Consider the following 15,502-nt stretch of genomic DNA (forward strand, 5'->3'; position numbering starts at 1 on the left):
GTAAATAATACTGCCATAAACATAGGGGTGCATGCATCCCTTTGAATTAATGTGTTTGTATTTTCTGGGTAAATACTCAGTAGTGTGATTACTGGATCATAGGGTAGTTCCATTTTTAACTTTTTGAGGAAACTCCATGCTGTTTTCCACAGTGGCTGCACCAGTTTGCACTCCCACCAACAGTGGATAAGGGTTCCTAGACATCAAGCAAACACTGTTTTGTCAAAACTCTTTCCATTGCAAAAGATAGAAACTTTATCTAGTTAAGCTAAAAAAAAACCAAAACCAAAAACAAAAAAACTCCTGCTCATGTAACTGAAGCCAGAGAAGACCCATGTGAAAAACTAGTTTTCTGTTAACTGTGAGGAAGAAAACACTGCATTGTGTTTGGGTTCTGGAGGCAAAAACTGTTTAAAATCATTTTATTAAAATTCTACTGTAGGGGTGCCTGAGTGGCTCAGTCCATTAAGCGTCTGTCTTCGGCTCAGGTCATGATCCCAGGGTCCTGGGATCGAGCCCTGCATCGAGCCCCGCATCGGGCCCCCTGCTCAGCAGGAAGCCTGCTTCTCCCTCTCCCACTCTAACTGCTTGTGTTCCCTCTCTTACTTTCTCTCTCTCTCTGTCAAACAAATAAATAAAATCTTAAAATAAATAAATAAATAAAATTCTGCTGTAGTAGGAGGAGAAGAGAATAGTTAAAACTGTAGTTTCTAGAGTCAGTGAATACAATGCATCTTTAAAAATAGCTTAGGAGGCTTACTGTTGAATAATTTACATAAACATACAATTCAAAACCTTATCTTATTTTCACAATTGTTATTGTGTGACTTTTCTGATTTAGCTAAACAAATTTTCACAAACATTTGAAGCAATGAAATCAATTAAAGGTTTCATTTGTGTAACAGAAAAGTAAACTAGTAACTTAGTTGCACAAAGAAAATTTTTATCTTGTGAAAAGTAGGTTGTCAAAACAAAAATGCATTTCTTTGGCTTTCTATCTAGCTAACAAATTTTACTGATAAAAAGCTAATTTCCATTCTTAAAGAGGAAGTTAATATTAATATTTTTTTCCTAAAGAATGAGGGCTTTCTGCTTTTGTTTCACAACTACATTCAGAAACTGAGCAGAATCAGGATGCTTTGCATTTCTCCTGTCTCAGATTCTATGTTTTAGCTTCATTTTCTCAGGCTCTTCTCTGTGACATAAGATGCCTGTTGGCAGCTCATAAAAAAAGAGTTGATTTTTTTCTTTGTATATGGTATTCTAGAAAAGGAGTCCAATTAGTTTGGTTTGTACGGATATATCTTAGTGGATTATAACCAAAACAGGTGAGTATCTTTTAATCCCTAACCTTATTTTCACAATGCTGATGATAAAGAAAGAAAAATTTAAATACCAGCAAAAGGAAATTGTTCATGCTAAAGCCTAGAACATAGCATAATCCATCCACTCACCCCAGGCCAGGTTAGGGCATATGTGGTAACTGCTCCTGCTACCTCTACAACAAACCCCATTTTCTTTTCCTTCTTGGCATCCTACCAGACTACATTTCCAAGCTTCCCTTGTGATTATATAGGGCTCCTGTGATTGACTTCTCTGAATGAAATGTAGGCAGAAATGATGTAAGTTGCTTTCAGACCTAGCTCCTAAATAGACATTCCATTCCCTGTCTGGCTGGAGGTCCTGGGCATGGTAGACCCACAAAACTAGGGAGTCTCGCTCCCTGAGTCTCAACTCAGAAGACAGCCCCTCAACTAGGCATAGCTATTTTGCACTGCTGAATAAGTGAGAAATAAACTCTTAGTGAGGGTCTGAGGTTTTGGGGTGTTTTGTTCTAACAGTTACCCTACCCTAACCATAGACTTAGGGCAGATGGCATAGGGCATAGGGCAGATGCAGGACTGTCCTAGTGCCAAAGTTGTGGAAAAGAAACAGAAATTTGTAAGGGTTCTATGATGCAATAAATACCCTTACCTTACCTTCATTTATATTAGCATTCCTCCTTATTGGTAGAGTTAAAGGAAGAATTAGAAAAACTGAGAGAAGGCTGAATTTTCTATATAAGTCACCAAAAGAAAAGTGTTTAGTATATGGAAGATACTTAATCAATAGCAGCTATTAATAGAGTTCCATTTAACATTTAAACATTTTAAGCCCTGTTAATCTTTACGACTATTATGCCCTGTGAAGAAATCGTAGCTGAATTTTCCACAGTGTACCTTGGATTATTATCATGTGTACTATACCTCTATTTTATTATATTTTAATTTGAAAACATGGTGAAACAACAGTAAAATAAGTTTTTAAACAGGAAACAACATAATAGTGATTAAATCTGGGGGGACTGAGATAACACTTAACTTTTATTTATTTAATTTTTTGCTTATTTGTACTTTCCACCTTTTTCCCAATGAGTATTTGTTACAAAAAGAGTAAAAAAGAAGTCACATAATCCTATTCTCTTAACACAGCCAATTTAATGTTTGCAAGTTATCTTTTACCTTGGTGTTTATAACCATACGCACATAGTTTGTTTTATATAATAGCAGTGCAGTAAATATACTGGGCTTTGGAACCAAACAATTTTGCATCCTGGCTTTGCCCCTAATTAGCTACTTGGTCTTGTGAAAGTCAATCTGTGCCTTGATTTTTCCCTTCTGATAAAAAAAAATTCCTAAGGTGTTGTGCTATAATGAGGATTTACTGTATATAACGTATTAAATGCAAAAAAAATCAAAACAGTGTTTAGCACATATGTTTTTATAATTAGCAACTATTAATATATATTAAAATTTTTATCATATTTCCCCATTTTCCTATATGGTCTTCATAGTTTTATTTGGGTAGCTATTCCATCCATTAATATTCCATTATGAAATACAGTAATAAAGTGCAGCCGACCCACAGTTGAAAATGTGTATATAACTTTTTGACTTCCCAAAAACTTAACTACTAATAGCCTACTGTTGAGCAGAAGCCTTACCAATAACATAGTCGATTAATGCATATTTTGTATGTTATATGTATTATATACTGTATTCTTACAATAAAGTAAGCTAGGAGAAAAGAAAATGTTATTAAGAAAATCATAAGGAAAATACATTTTCAGTATTATACTGTATTTATAAAAAAAATCCACATGTAAGTAGACCCATGCAGTTCAAACCCATGTTATTCAAAGGTCAACTGTAGTCTAAAAATGTTGGGCAAGTACACATAGCAAAATTTACTATCTCAACCATTTTTAAATATACAGTGCAATGCTGTTAAATATGCTGAACAATGTTGTGTGATCATCACTATCATCTCCATGACTTTCATCTTATAAAACTGAAACTCATTAAATAATATTCCCCATTCCCCCTCCCCCCTAGCCCCTGACATCCACCATTCTTTCTGTCTTTATGATTCTGATTACACTAAGTACTTCATATAAGTGGAATCACAAAGTATTTATGTTTTTGTGACTGGCTTATTCATTTACAGTTAAAATAATCATTGATGGGACATTTAACTTCTATCATTTTGCTATTTGTTTTCTATATGCCTTAGAGCATTTCTGACCCTTATTTCCTGCCTTACAGTCTTCTTTTGTGTTTAGCTGATTTTTTTTTGCAGTGAAATGTTTAAATTCCCTTTATTTACTTTCATGTTCCATAGCTATTTTTTTTCTTCATGGTTACTATGGGGATTACATTTAACATGCTAAAGTTGTAACACTCTAATTTCCATTTATACCAGCTTAAGTTCAATAACATGCAAAAACTCTGCTCCTTTAGAGCTCTATCCCTGCCCCTTTTGGTTGTTATGTCACAAAATTACATATTTACACAATATGTGCCCCAAAACATAAACTAATAATTCTTTTAAAGCATTAATCTAGAAAACAGAATGTAGAGTTACAAACCAAATTTACAATAATACTAGTTTTTAGACTAATTTCTTAAAAATGTATTAATCTCTTAAATAATGTAGAAAACAAAAAGTAGAGTCACAAACCAAATTTATAATAATACTAACCTATGTACTGAGGCCAGCATTACCCTGATACCAAAACCAGATAAAGACACTTCAAAAAACCAGAACTATAGGCCAATATTTCTGATGAATATAGATGCAAAAATCCCTAGCAAATCAAATCCGATAATACGTTCACCACTATCAAGTGGGATTTATTCCTGGGATGTGAGGGTGATTCAATATTTGTAAATCAATCAATATAAAAGGCGAAAGATTTATACGATCTGGAGAGAAACCAGAGTATTAAATCAATCAATGTGATACGTCACATCAATGAGAAAGAATAAAAATCATATGATCATTTCAGTAGATGCAGAAAAAGCATGTGACAAAGTACAACATCCATTCATGATAAAAACCTTTACCAAAGTAGGTTTAGAGAAAACATACCTCCACATAATAAAGGCCATATATGAAAAATCCATAGCTAACATCACACTCAATGGTGAAAAACAGAGCTTTTCCCCTAAGATCAGAAACAAGGCAAGGATGTCCACTCTCACCACTTTTATTCAACATAGTACTAGGAAGTCCTAGCCACAGCAATTAGACAAGAAAAAGAAATAAAGGGCATCCAGATTGGTAAGGAAGAAGTAAAACTTTCACTATTTGCAGATGACATGATATTTTATATAGAAAATCCTAAAGACTCCACCAAAAAACTACTAAAACTGATAAATGAATTAAGTTGCAGGACACAAAATCAACATACAGAAATCCTTTGCATTCCTATACACTAATAATGAATCAGTAGAAAGAGAAATTAAGAAAACAATCCCCCCAGTGCTTGCTTCAGCAGCACATATAATAGAAAACTATCCCCCCAAAAGAAAATGATCCCATTTACAATTGTACCAAAAATAACAAAATACCTAGGAATAAAATTAACCAAGGAGGTGAAAAGACCAACTGTAAAACAGTGATGAAAGAAACTGAAGATCACACAAATGGAAAGATATTCCATGATCATGGATTTGAAGAAGCAATATTGTTAAAATGTCCATATTACCCAAAGCAATCTACAGATTTAATGCAATCCCTATCAAAATACCAACAGCATTTTTCACAGAACTAGAACAAACCTAAGATTTGTATAGAACCATAAAAGACCCCAAGTAACCAAAACAATCTCAAAAAAGATAAACAGAACTGGAGGTGTCCCAATCCCAGATTTCAAGATATACTACAAAGCTGTAGTGATCAAAATAGTATGGTAGTGGCACAAAAACAGACAGATAGATTATCAGAACAGAATAGAGAGCCCAGATATAAACCCATAATTATATGGTCAATTAACCTTTGAGAAAGGAGGCAATATCTAATGGGAAAAAGACAGTCTCTTCAACAAATGGTATTGGGAAACTGGACAGCTAGATGCAAAAGAATGAAACTGGACCACTTTCTTACACCATACACAAAAATAAACTCAAAATGGCTTAAAGACCTAAATGTGAGACTTGAAATCATAAAAATCTGAGAGCACAGGTAGTAACTTCTCTGACATTGGCCATAGCAACATTTTTCGAGATATGTCTCCTGAGGCAAGGGAAATGAAAGCAAAAATAAACTAATGGAACTACATCAAAATAAAAAGTTTTTGCACAGTGAAGGAAATAATCAACAAAACTAAAAGACAACCTACTGAATGGGAGAATATATTTGCAAATGACATATTCAATAAAAGTTTAGTATTCAAAATCTATAAAGAACTTATACAACTCAACAGCAAAACAAACAATCCAATTAAAAAATGGGCAGAAGACATGAACACACATTTCTCCAAAGACATACAGATAGCCAACAGACACATGAAATGGTGCTCAACATCACTATTCATTAGGGAAACGCAAATCAAAACCACAATGAGATATCACTTTATACCTGTCAGAATGGCTAAAATAAAAAACACAAGAAACAACAACTGTTGGCAAGGATACGGAGAAAAAAGAACCCTCATGCACTTTTGATGGGAACGCAAACTGGTAGAGTCACTGTAGAAAACAGGATTCCTTAAAAAAATTGGAAAATAGAATTACCATATGATCCAGTAATTCAATCCAGTGATTGCACTCCTGGGTTTTTACCCTCAAAATATAAAAACACTAACTTGGAAGGATATATGCGCCCCTATGTTTATGGCAGCATTATTTACAATAGCCAAATTATGGAAGCAGCACAAGTGTCCATCACTAGATGAACAGATGAAGTAGTATATATGTATGTGTGTATCTCTATACCTATCTCTCTATCTATAATGGAATTTTACTCAGCAATAAAAAAGAATGAAATCTTGCCATTTAAAACAACAAGGATGGATCTAGAGGGTATAATGCTAAGTGAAATAAGTCTGTCAGAGAAAGACAAATACCAAATGATTTTACTCATATGTGGAATTTAAGAAACCAAACAACTGAAGAGAAAAAAAGGGACGAACCAAAAAACAGACTCTTAACTATAGAAAACAAACTGATGGTTACCAGAAGGGAGGTGGGTGGGGGCATGGGTGAAATAGGTGAAGGGGATTAACAATATACTTATCTTGATGAGCACTGAATAATATATAGAATTGTTGAATCACTATGTTGTACTTAACTAATATAATATTCTATGTTAACTATACCGAAATAAAAATAAAAATAAAATAAAGTAACCCATGTATTTACCATTCCCCATCCCAATGCCCTGACTGGCAGTTGTGCACATGCTCCTGGAGCAGCCTGCACCAGACCTGCAGGAGCCGGGGGGCAGGAAAAGGACCCTGTCCTCCAAACATCAGATATCTGAGCTCTTCTTGCTGATTTCTGCTTTTTTTTTCTTTTTTAAGAGAGAGAGCAGGGGAGGGGGAGAGGGAGAGAGATAATCTTAAGCAGGCTCCTGGAGCCTGACATGGGGCCCTATCTCATGACCCTGAGATCAGGACCCAAGCTGAAACCAAGAGTCAGATGCCGAACCAACTGAGCCACCCAGGCACCCTGGCTTGCTGCTTTTAAACAGACAAAAAATGGGTGCAGACAAAAAATGGGTGGCCATTGTTGCACCTCCCCCAATCGTTGCAAGCCCCTCCCCCTCTGGCTGAAACGACTTCCCTGGGATTTAAAGGCCTGGTACACTTCCCTCCTCCCTTCATTTTTCTCTTTTTCCTCTTTTGGGAGCCAGACATTAAAAACAAACAACTGCATATACTAGGAAATTTAGAAAGTGAGCACATATGCCCAGGGAAAGGCTCAGAAAAGACATTAATTTTAAACCTCAGGCTGATCCTCAGCATAGACAGCCTACAACAATCAAAACAAAAAACAGCAGGCCAAATTATTAGATCCAAATATCCTCTATGAGGCCAGTATTATCTTTCTTTTTTTTTTAAAGATTTTATTTATTTATTTGACAGAGAGAGATACAGTGAGAGAGGGAACACAAGCAGGGGGAGTGGGAGAAGGAGAAGCAGGCTTCCTGCGGAGCAGGGAGCCGGACGTGGGGCTCGATCCCAGGACGCTGGGATCATGACCTGAGCCGAAGGCAGACGCTTAACGACTGAGCCACCCAGGCGCCCCGAGGCCAGTATTATCTTGATAACAAAACCAAACAAAGACATCCCAAGAAAGGGCAGATCAATATCCCTTACGAATATAGATGCAGAGATCCTCATCAAAATACAAGTAAACCAAACCCAGCAACATACAAACAGAATTATATACCATGGCCAGGTGGGATTTATTCCAGGAATGCAAGGTTGGTTCAACAAATGATAATCAATCAATGTAATATGACATATCAATAAGGACAAAAACCACATGATCTCAGCAGACACAGAAAAGGCATTTGAAAAAAATGCAATACTCCTGCAAGATAAAAATACTCAGCAAACTAAAACTAGAAGGGAACTAACTCAATCTGAAAAAGGGTATCTACAAAAAACCTCACAGCTAGTATCATACTTAGTGGTGAAACACTGAATGTTTTCCTCTTAGTGTCAGGAACAAGATAAGGATGTCTGTTCTTACCACTTCTATTCAACACTGTGCTGGAGTTTCAAGCCATGGCAATTAGGTAAGAAAAAGAATAAAAGAAATCATAGTGGAAAGGAAAAAATAAAACTACATTTGCAGATGACATAATCTTATATACAGAAAATCTTGATGAACTATTAAAAACCTATTAGAACTAGTAAATGAGTTCAGCAAGCTAGGAGGATACAAGATCAATTTACAAAAAGTAACTGTATTTCTATACAGTTATAGTGAACAATCTGAAAATGCAATTAAGAAAATTATCCCATGTATAACACTATGTATAACATTAAAAAAAATAAATAAAACACTTATAAATACATTTAACAAAAGAAGTGGAAGGCTTGAAAACAGAACACTTTACATCACTCAAAGAAATTAAAGAAGACCTAAGTAAATGGAAAGGCATCTATGTTCATGGATTGTAAGACTTAATGTTGTTAAGATGGCAATACTCCCCAAACTGATCCATAGATTCAATGTAATCTCTATCAAAAGCACAGCTGGCTTTTTGTAGAAATTGATAAGCTGATCCTAAAATTCATATAAAAATGAGGGACCCAGAAAAGTCAAAACAAGCCTGAAAATTAATAACCAAGTTGGAAAACTCATATTTCCCAACTTCAAACTTACTACAAAGGTACAGGATTCAAGAAAAAATTAATATGTTGAAGCCTTTAACCTCAATGTGATTATATTTGGAAAGAGGGCCAGTAAGAAGCTGATAAAGGTAAAATGAGGTCATAAGGGAGGAGTCCTAATCCAACAGGGCTGGTGCCCTTATAAGAAAAGGAAGAGACACATGAGTTCTCTCAACCATGTGAGGACACAGTGAGAACGCAATCCATAAGCCAGAAAGAGAGCTCTTGCCAGGAACTCAATCAGCTAACACCTTGATCTGGGAATTCTAGCCAGAACTGTGAGAATATTAAATTCTGTTGTTTCAGCCAAAAAAACCCCTCATACTTTGAATTATGTGCTTTAGAAAATAACCACCCCTCTGTAATAGTTGTGTGTTTCTTAAGATGATATCAGACCTGATGTGATGCATTCTGGTAATATAGTCCTGGGGAGATGAGTTGAAATCTGGTATGATATTCCTACGGGTAAGGAAGAGGCTCTTTTTGAAACTAGGGAATAAATTGAAAAATTTATTGTCAAATCACATAGAGAAGAAATTACAAGTGCATGATCTGTATCTGAAATCCTCAGAATATTTTTGCCATCAGAATTTTTTCACATTTTAAAAATGAAAGACATGCAGATTCTGTATGTTTTTAACACTCTCAGCAGAACCCAGAGTACGACCCTATTATCAAACAATATTTCCGTGGTGAAACATATGACTACCCACACTACATGGGATAAATAAAGATTATAAATGTCCTCTAATCAATTTAGGTCATGTTTTGATGCCAAATGACTTTGTACCAAACTTCCAAATAAAAACTGTCTCAAGAGCTTTTTAGCTTTCCTCTCTGTGGTTAAAGGATTATGGATCTGCGGGACTGAAAAGGCTGATTTGGAATGGAAGATGTCAACTCAAGATTTCCTGGCTGAGAGGGAGAGCACAGAGAATAGGGTGGAGTCTGTGAGGCCCGAATCTCAAATCAGGCCTAGTTTTCTGTTAGTCTCACATTTCATTTCCTTTTGTTAATCTCTAGGTCTATAGTGATTTCATAGTCTCTTCTCCTAAGAAAGACTTTCCTCTGTCTAGGCACACTATGACAAAACATTAAAGCCCACTAATTCTAACATTTTATTATATATTAATAATCAATAAGAAGGTGAATCTTAGAACAAGATTTGAGATAAGAAGATGAACTGTATCTTCCTTCCGTGTGGTTCTTCTTCCATTTCCACCCTGGAGAATTTTGGTTTGACCGCATTAAACTGGGCAATGGTCCTTTTACATTATCATCACTTACCTTCACAATAAACTTTAAACCCATGAGCACTAACTGCAAAATCAGTGGTCAAATGTAGTGAGAACACAGATTTGGTACTTGTTTCTGATGGCAGCAGATAGAATCCTGTTAACCTAAAAACATACATAAAATTAATTGTTAGAGTCATATTTTATCTAACAGAGCTGAAAGAGCATTAAGAGTTATTTTATCAAGTCCCCAAGCTTTGTATAAATAAGTACACAAATACACACACACACACATATGAAGTTATGACATGTTAATTAGAAGTCACTCATTAAAAGAAATTGCTGTAAGTTTATATAAATATACATTTATTTATGAATGTGTGTGTATATTACTGAGAAGAAAAAGCTAAGGATAGACATATAGATGAATGGAATGGAACTGAGAGTCCAGAATTAAACCCTAACATATACAGTCAATTCATTTTTGACAAGGGTGTTCGGATAAATCAATGGGGAAAGGACAGTCTTTTCAATAAATGGTGCTGGGGCAACTAAATATCCACATGCAAAAGAATGAGTTTAAAGCCCTATTTCATGCCATATACAAAAACTAACTAAAAATCTACCGAACTCCTACATATGAAGTAAAACTATAAAAATCACAGAAGAGAACATAGGCATAAATCTTCATGACCTTGGGTTAGGCAACAGTTTCTACATATGACACCCAAGTGTAAACAACAAAGAGGAAATAGTGATAATTTTCTCTGACTTATTATTGTAAAGATATAATCTCAAAGCTACTGCCAGATCTTTGGTGTCACTGAAAAGTATCCATCAGCAATAGATAATCCGATTATTTCAAATGCGCTAATTAGCAAGGTCTGAAATTCTGAGGATGCACAATGGGAAAACCACTTCTCTCTGCATAATCACATACAGTACCATCTCTGTTAAGAGCAACGGAATCTGTGTGAATTTAGCTGCATTTAGGAAAATGTTTCTCTTCCTTTATTTGTCCTTGCATTGTCCCAGAGCTGAAAAATATTTGTCCTTGGTGTATGTGTTTGGTCCAATAAGTTACCACAAAACTACAGGAGAAATGAAGATGTACATTTCATTTCACACTGGTGTAGAAACTTGAGGGACCTTAACTTGATGTGTCAAATGAGACAGTTTTGCTTAACTGCCTCTTACTGAAAAACTCAGACCTAGGGAAATGTTTTGTGTAATTGTGTCCTGTGAACTGCCCTTTTGGGGAGGGGCAGATTGGGGTTTGGGTGTGGGTGGGCTGTGGATCCTAGGGTGAAATAAGTTTCTGTGGGTAGGGAGTAGAATTCTCTGAAATGGAGATATTTTTACATTAGGGATTAAAGAAAACCCCGTCAGCGGTGCCTGGGTGGCCCAGTCAGTTAAGGGACCAACTCTTGATTTTGGCTCAGGTCATGATCTCAGGGTCCTGAGCTCAAGCCCTGTGTCAGGCTCGGCGCTGGGTGTGGAGCCTGCTTGAGATTCTTTCTCCCTCTGCTCTCGCTCTCTTTCTCACTCTAAAATACATAAATAAATCTTTAAAAAGAATAAAGAAACCCCCTTCAGTGAGGAGCAGCATGGAAGTAAATTTTCGATAGGAAAACCAGATAATGTTCGGTGTCTATGAAGGGAACTAACTCCCAGTCCCCATGACATGTTTAAAGTTTTGTTCTTTTCCTTTTACTTTAGAAACAGTCATGTTTAGCATATGGTTTTAGTTCTCTTGGGTTTTAAAATTTTACTTTGTTATCTACAATCCTTCAGTAAAGTTGTAAAGGTAAGGTCGTATGTCCAAAGTGTGGTTCTGGGGATTTTAAGGGAATCACCCTTCCTGTCAGAGAGCAGCATTTTATTGAGGAATTACGGGAAAGTGAGCAGAGGCTCAAGGCCAAGCTGAGAGGGAGAAGAGCTCTCTGGAGAAACGGCTGCAATTTGTACTGTACTTAATATAATCCTGCAGTTTGTACTGCACTTAATATAATCCTCCTCCCCCTCCCAGATATATCTGAGGAAGATTACAGAAAGAAAAACATTCTTTTTTTTTTAAGAAAAACATTTTCTGGGGTGCCTGGATGGCTCTGCCGGTTAAGCGGCTGCCTTTGGTTCCGGTCCTGATCCCAGGGCCCTGGGATTGAGCCCCCCATCGGGCTCCCTGTTCAGAGGGGAGCCTGCTTCTCCCTCTGCCTGCTGCTCCCCCTGCTTGTGCTTGCTCTCTCGCCCCTCCTCTCTGTGTCAAATAAATAAATAAAATCTTAAAAAAAAAAAAGAAAAACATTTTCCAACAAAATTATCCTAGCTAATTTTCAGTCAAGCATCTTATTTAAACCTTATATTTAAACAAAAAAACTTTGGTTTTGTTCACAAATGCTTGATTATCACCCAGCATTTCACTTCACAAAAAGGAATTAAATTTAATTTCAATAACGTTAAGAGCGGTCTGATGAAAAGTATGGGCAGCATAGGAAAAAGATGAATTACCACACTCAACTAATAAGATAATAGTAGGGTTGAATCCATGGTGAATCTCCCTTTTCATTTTATGATGTGCTTCTGAAACATCACTTTGGAAAACTCATATTAAAATAACAAAAGCTATGGCTATATAATAATGAGGACTACCTTGGAGTTTTAATGAATCAAACGTCTTGTTTTAAAACTATTTCATACGAAGGTCATACTGATGGTATGCGATGTGATTCCACACAGAACAAAAATTGAAAGCCCCACAACTCATATTCTAGGTCAGCAGTTTTCAAACTTTTTGGCCTCAGGACTCTTTCACAATCTCATAAATTATTAAGAGTCCTACAGAACTTTTAAAAAATGTGTATATCTATACGTATTTACAGTAATACAAATTAAGGTAGAGAAATAAAAATATTAGTTTATTAAAAATAACAAGCCCATGTTAACATAAACAATGCGTTTTAATGAACATAGTTATGTTTTCAGATAAAAGAAATTAGTGAGTGGGGCACCTGGGTGGCTCAGTTGGTTAAGCCTCCGACTCTTCATTTTGGCTCAGGTCATGATCTCAGGGTGGTAAGATCGAGCCCCCCCATGGGGTTCTACGCTGGGTATGGAGCCTGCTTAGGATTCTCTCTCCCTCTCCTTCTGCCCCTCCCCCCTCCTGCTTGTGCTCGTTCTCTCTCAAAAAAAAAAAAAATAGTGAGATACATGGTACTATTTTAGATTTTTGCAAATCCCTTTAATGCCTGGCTTGATGGAAGATAGTTGAATTCTCATATGTGTTTCTGTATTCAATCATGTGCATTGTTTGGGTTGAAGTATATAAACTTCACCCAGATGTATAGTTGGAAAAGGCAGGAATATTTTAATAACTTTTCCAGATAATTATAGGTATTTTTTTTATAAGTGGTGTATCTTAAAAGTTAGTGGCAATGTAGAATCTGGAGGTATATCAATTAACTTTTTACATTCTATGAAAATCTTTTGGTCTAACTTGTACTTTGAATGAATGTTTTACCCACACACGATTTTGTAACATCATGCATTGGTCATTTGAAAATACTTGTTCAATGAATTATGCAAATATTCTAATGTTGACACATTTTATTATATAAAATCCTTTTGTTACTAAATTTTCCTCTGCAGAAAAGTCTCAAGAATTAGTATGTTGTCAAGTTTACGGTGGTAGATATGTTTTCTAAAATTCTTAATTTTTATTTGAGAGCTTTGATTTTTTTTTTTTTTTTTGGAGAGAGAGAGGGAGAGAGTGTCAGGGGTGGGGAAGGAAAGGGTCAGGAGGAGAGGGAGAGGGAGAATCTTAAGCAGGCATGGAGCCCGACGTGGGGCTCAATCTTATGTCCCTGAGATCATGACCTGAGCCGAAATCCACCAACTGAGCCACTCAGGCGCCCTGGAAAGCTTTAATTTTATCACTGACAACAAATATTGTCAATGGTTTTCTTTAAAAGGACAGGCTGATTTCATTTTCAAGAAAATGTCAAATACCCAAATGTGAAAGACTAGAGTTTGGCAGTCATTCTTTCAGGCAAAATGTTATTCCATGAAAAAATCTGCTAGTTAAAAAATACATGTATTCAATGGTTGAACTTTAATAAATCTAACATTCACAATTTCATCAAGCACATTCTTAAGTGAAATAGCTAATTTTATTTTTCTATTGCAAGTGCATGACAGTGAAGAATAATGACTGCTGGAGTTTGGTGTCATTGCCTTTGATTTGTGCTAAGGCCCAAGAAGTTCTTATTTACTACTGATTTTACACTATCAGGGCAAATTCCAGCAGTGAAAAAGCAAATAGCAGTATTATTATAAAGAGCTTTGACCTTGCAGATACTCTGAAAGGCTCTTGGGGATACCCAGAAGGCTATGGACCACAATTTGAGAACTGCTATGGTAGGTATTAGAATAAAGGCAGAATATAAAAACAATTAAGACATGATCCCTTTTCTCAAGCTCATGTTCTAATAGAGGAAACCTACAGAGATGATTACAACATGCTTTAGAGATACAAGAAATGGCAACAGTGGGGAGGCCAGATTAAGGACAAGAATGGACAAGTACCAGATGTATAGTTGGAAAGGCAGACAAGCAACGATTAGATCTGACCTAAGGTAGTGGTGAATGGAGAAACGTTCAAGGTGGTGGAATTATAAGATGTGGTGATTGATTAAACATGAGGAATGAAGAAGGAGGGCAATGGGGTGGATAGTGGTGCCCTTCCTACATGGGCATTACAGGAGGGGCAGGATGGCAGCGGGGTGGGAGGAGGTAAATTCAGTGCGGGATTTACTGACAATGAGATGAATGTTAAGCATCTAGGTAGAGGTGTTGAGCAGGCAGTTAGATACTCCTGCTCCTTCCCTGAGGGCCCTGCAGTTTTGTCACCCACTGCTGTATTCCCAGTGCCTACCTAGCACAATACCTAGCTCTTCACAGTGACTGAATAAATACATGAATATGGTCGGGGGCTCGTGAGAGTAATACAGAAGGGGAATTTACTTTGGTGGTCATTATATATACATGCTTGTTTGAGACCGCAGGAGCGGGCGGCCAGGGGCCTGTGGCTTTAGGACTGTACTTCCGCTTTAAAATGTTTCTGGACAGAGTAAGTGCCGTTCTTGGGGAATGTTGTCTCAAATAGGTCGCGACGGCCTATAATATTCAAATTTATTTCGGAAAACCTGTTTCCGTATAATCCAGACAGCAACCAAGTTTTGTTATCGTTATGCCGTATATTAATACCTGTCAGACTGCTTTTAATTGGGGTGGCATGGGGCTGACCTCATCGTCCCACCCTTCCGTGTGCAGACGGCGTCTTTCACAATCTCCCGTTCCCCAACCATGTTGGCTGCCTCTCCACCGCCTCAGGACGCGGGCCCTGAGAGGCTCAGGGGCAGCGGGCCTGCATGCCCCGGCGAGGGGGCGGTGCTCACACCACCGGGGCGGTACTCAAGCCACCCGCCCGGCTGACGCCACATAAGCTGAGATCACCTCACGCGCGAGCGGTGCAATCACCTCACGCGCCGCTGCCGCTGCCGTCCCGTCGCAAACCTCGCTCTGAGATCCCTCCGCCCGCCCT

At 37.1% G+C, this 15,502-nt stretch overlaps 1 protein-coding gene across 1 annotated transcript in view; it reads right to left on the reverse strand.

The window, feature by feature from the left end:
* Positions 1-10,044, reverse strand: part of ANKIB1 (ankyrin repeat and IBR domain containing 1) — a 232,895-nt gene extending 222,851 nt beyond the window's left edge. Inside the window, exon 1 of the mRNA XM_032402174.1 lies at positions 9,956-10,044. The gene's annotated coding sequence lies outside the window, so the exon portion shown is untranslated. The remainder of the gene's footprint in view (positions 1-9,955) is intronic.
* Positions 10,045-15,502: the final 5,458 nt, after the last annotated feature.

The sequence above is a fragment of the Phoca vitulina genome, unplaced genomic scaffold, assembly GCF_004348235.1.
Source record: "Phoca vitulina isolate PV1807 unplaced genomic scaffold, GSC_HSeal_1.0 scaffold4, whole genome shotgun sequence".
NCBI classification, from domain to species: domain Eukaryota; kingdom Metazoa; phylum Chordata; class Mammalia; order Carnivora; family Phocidae; genus Phoca; species Phoca vitulina.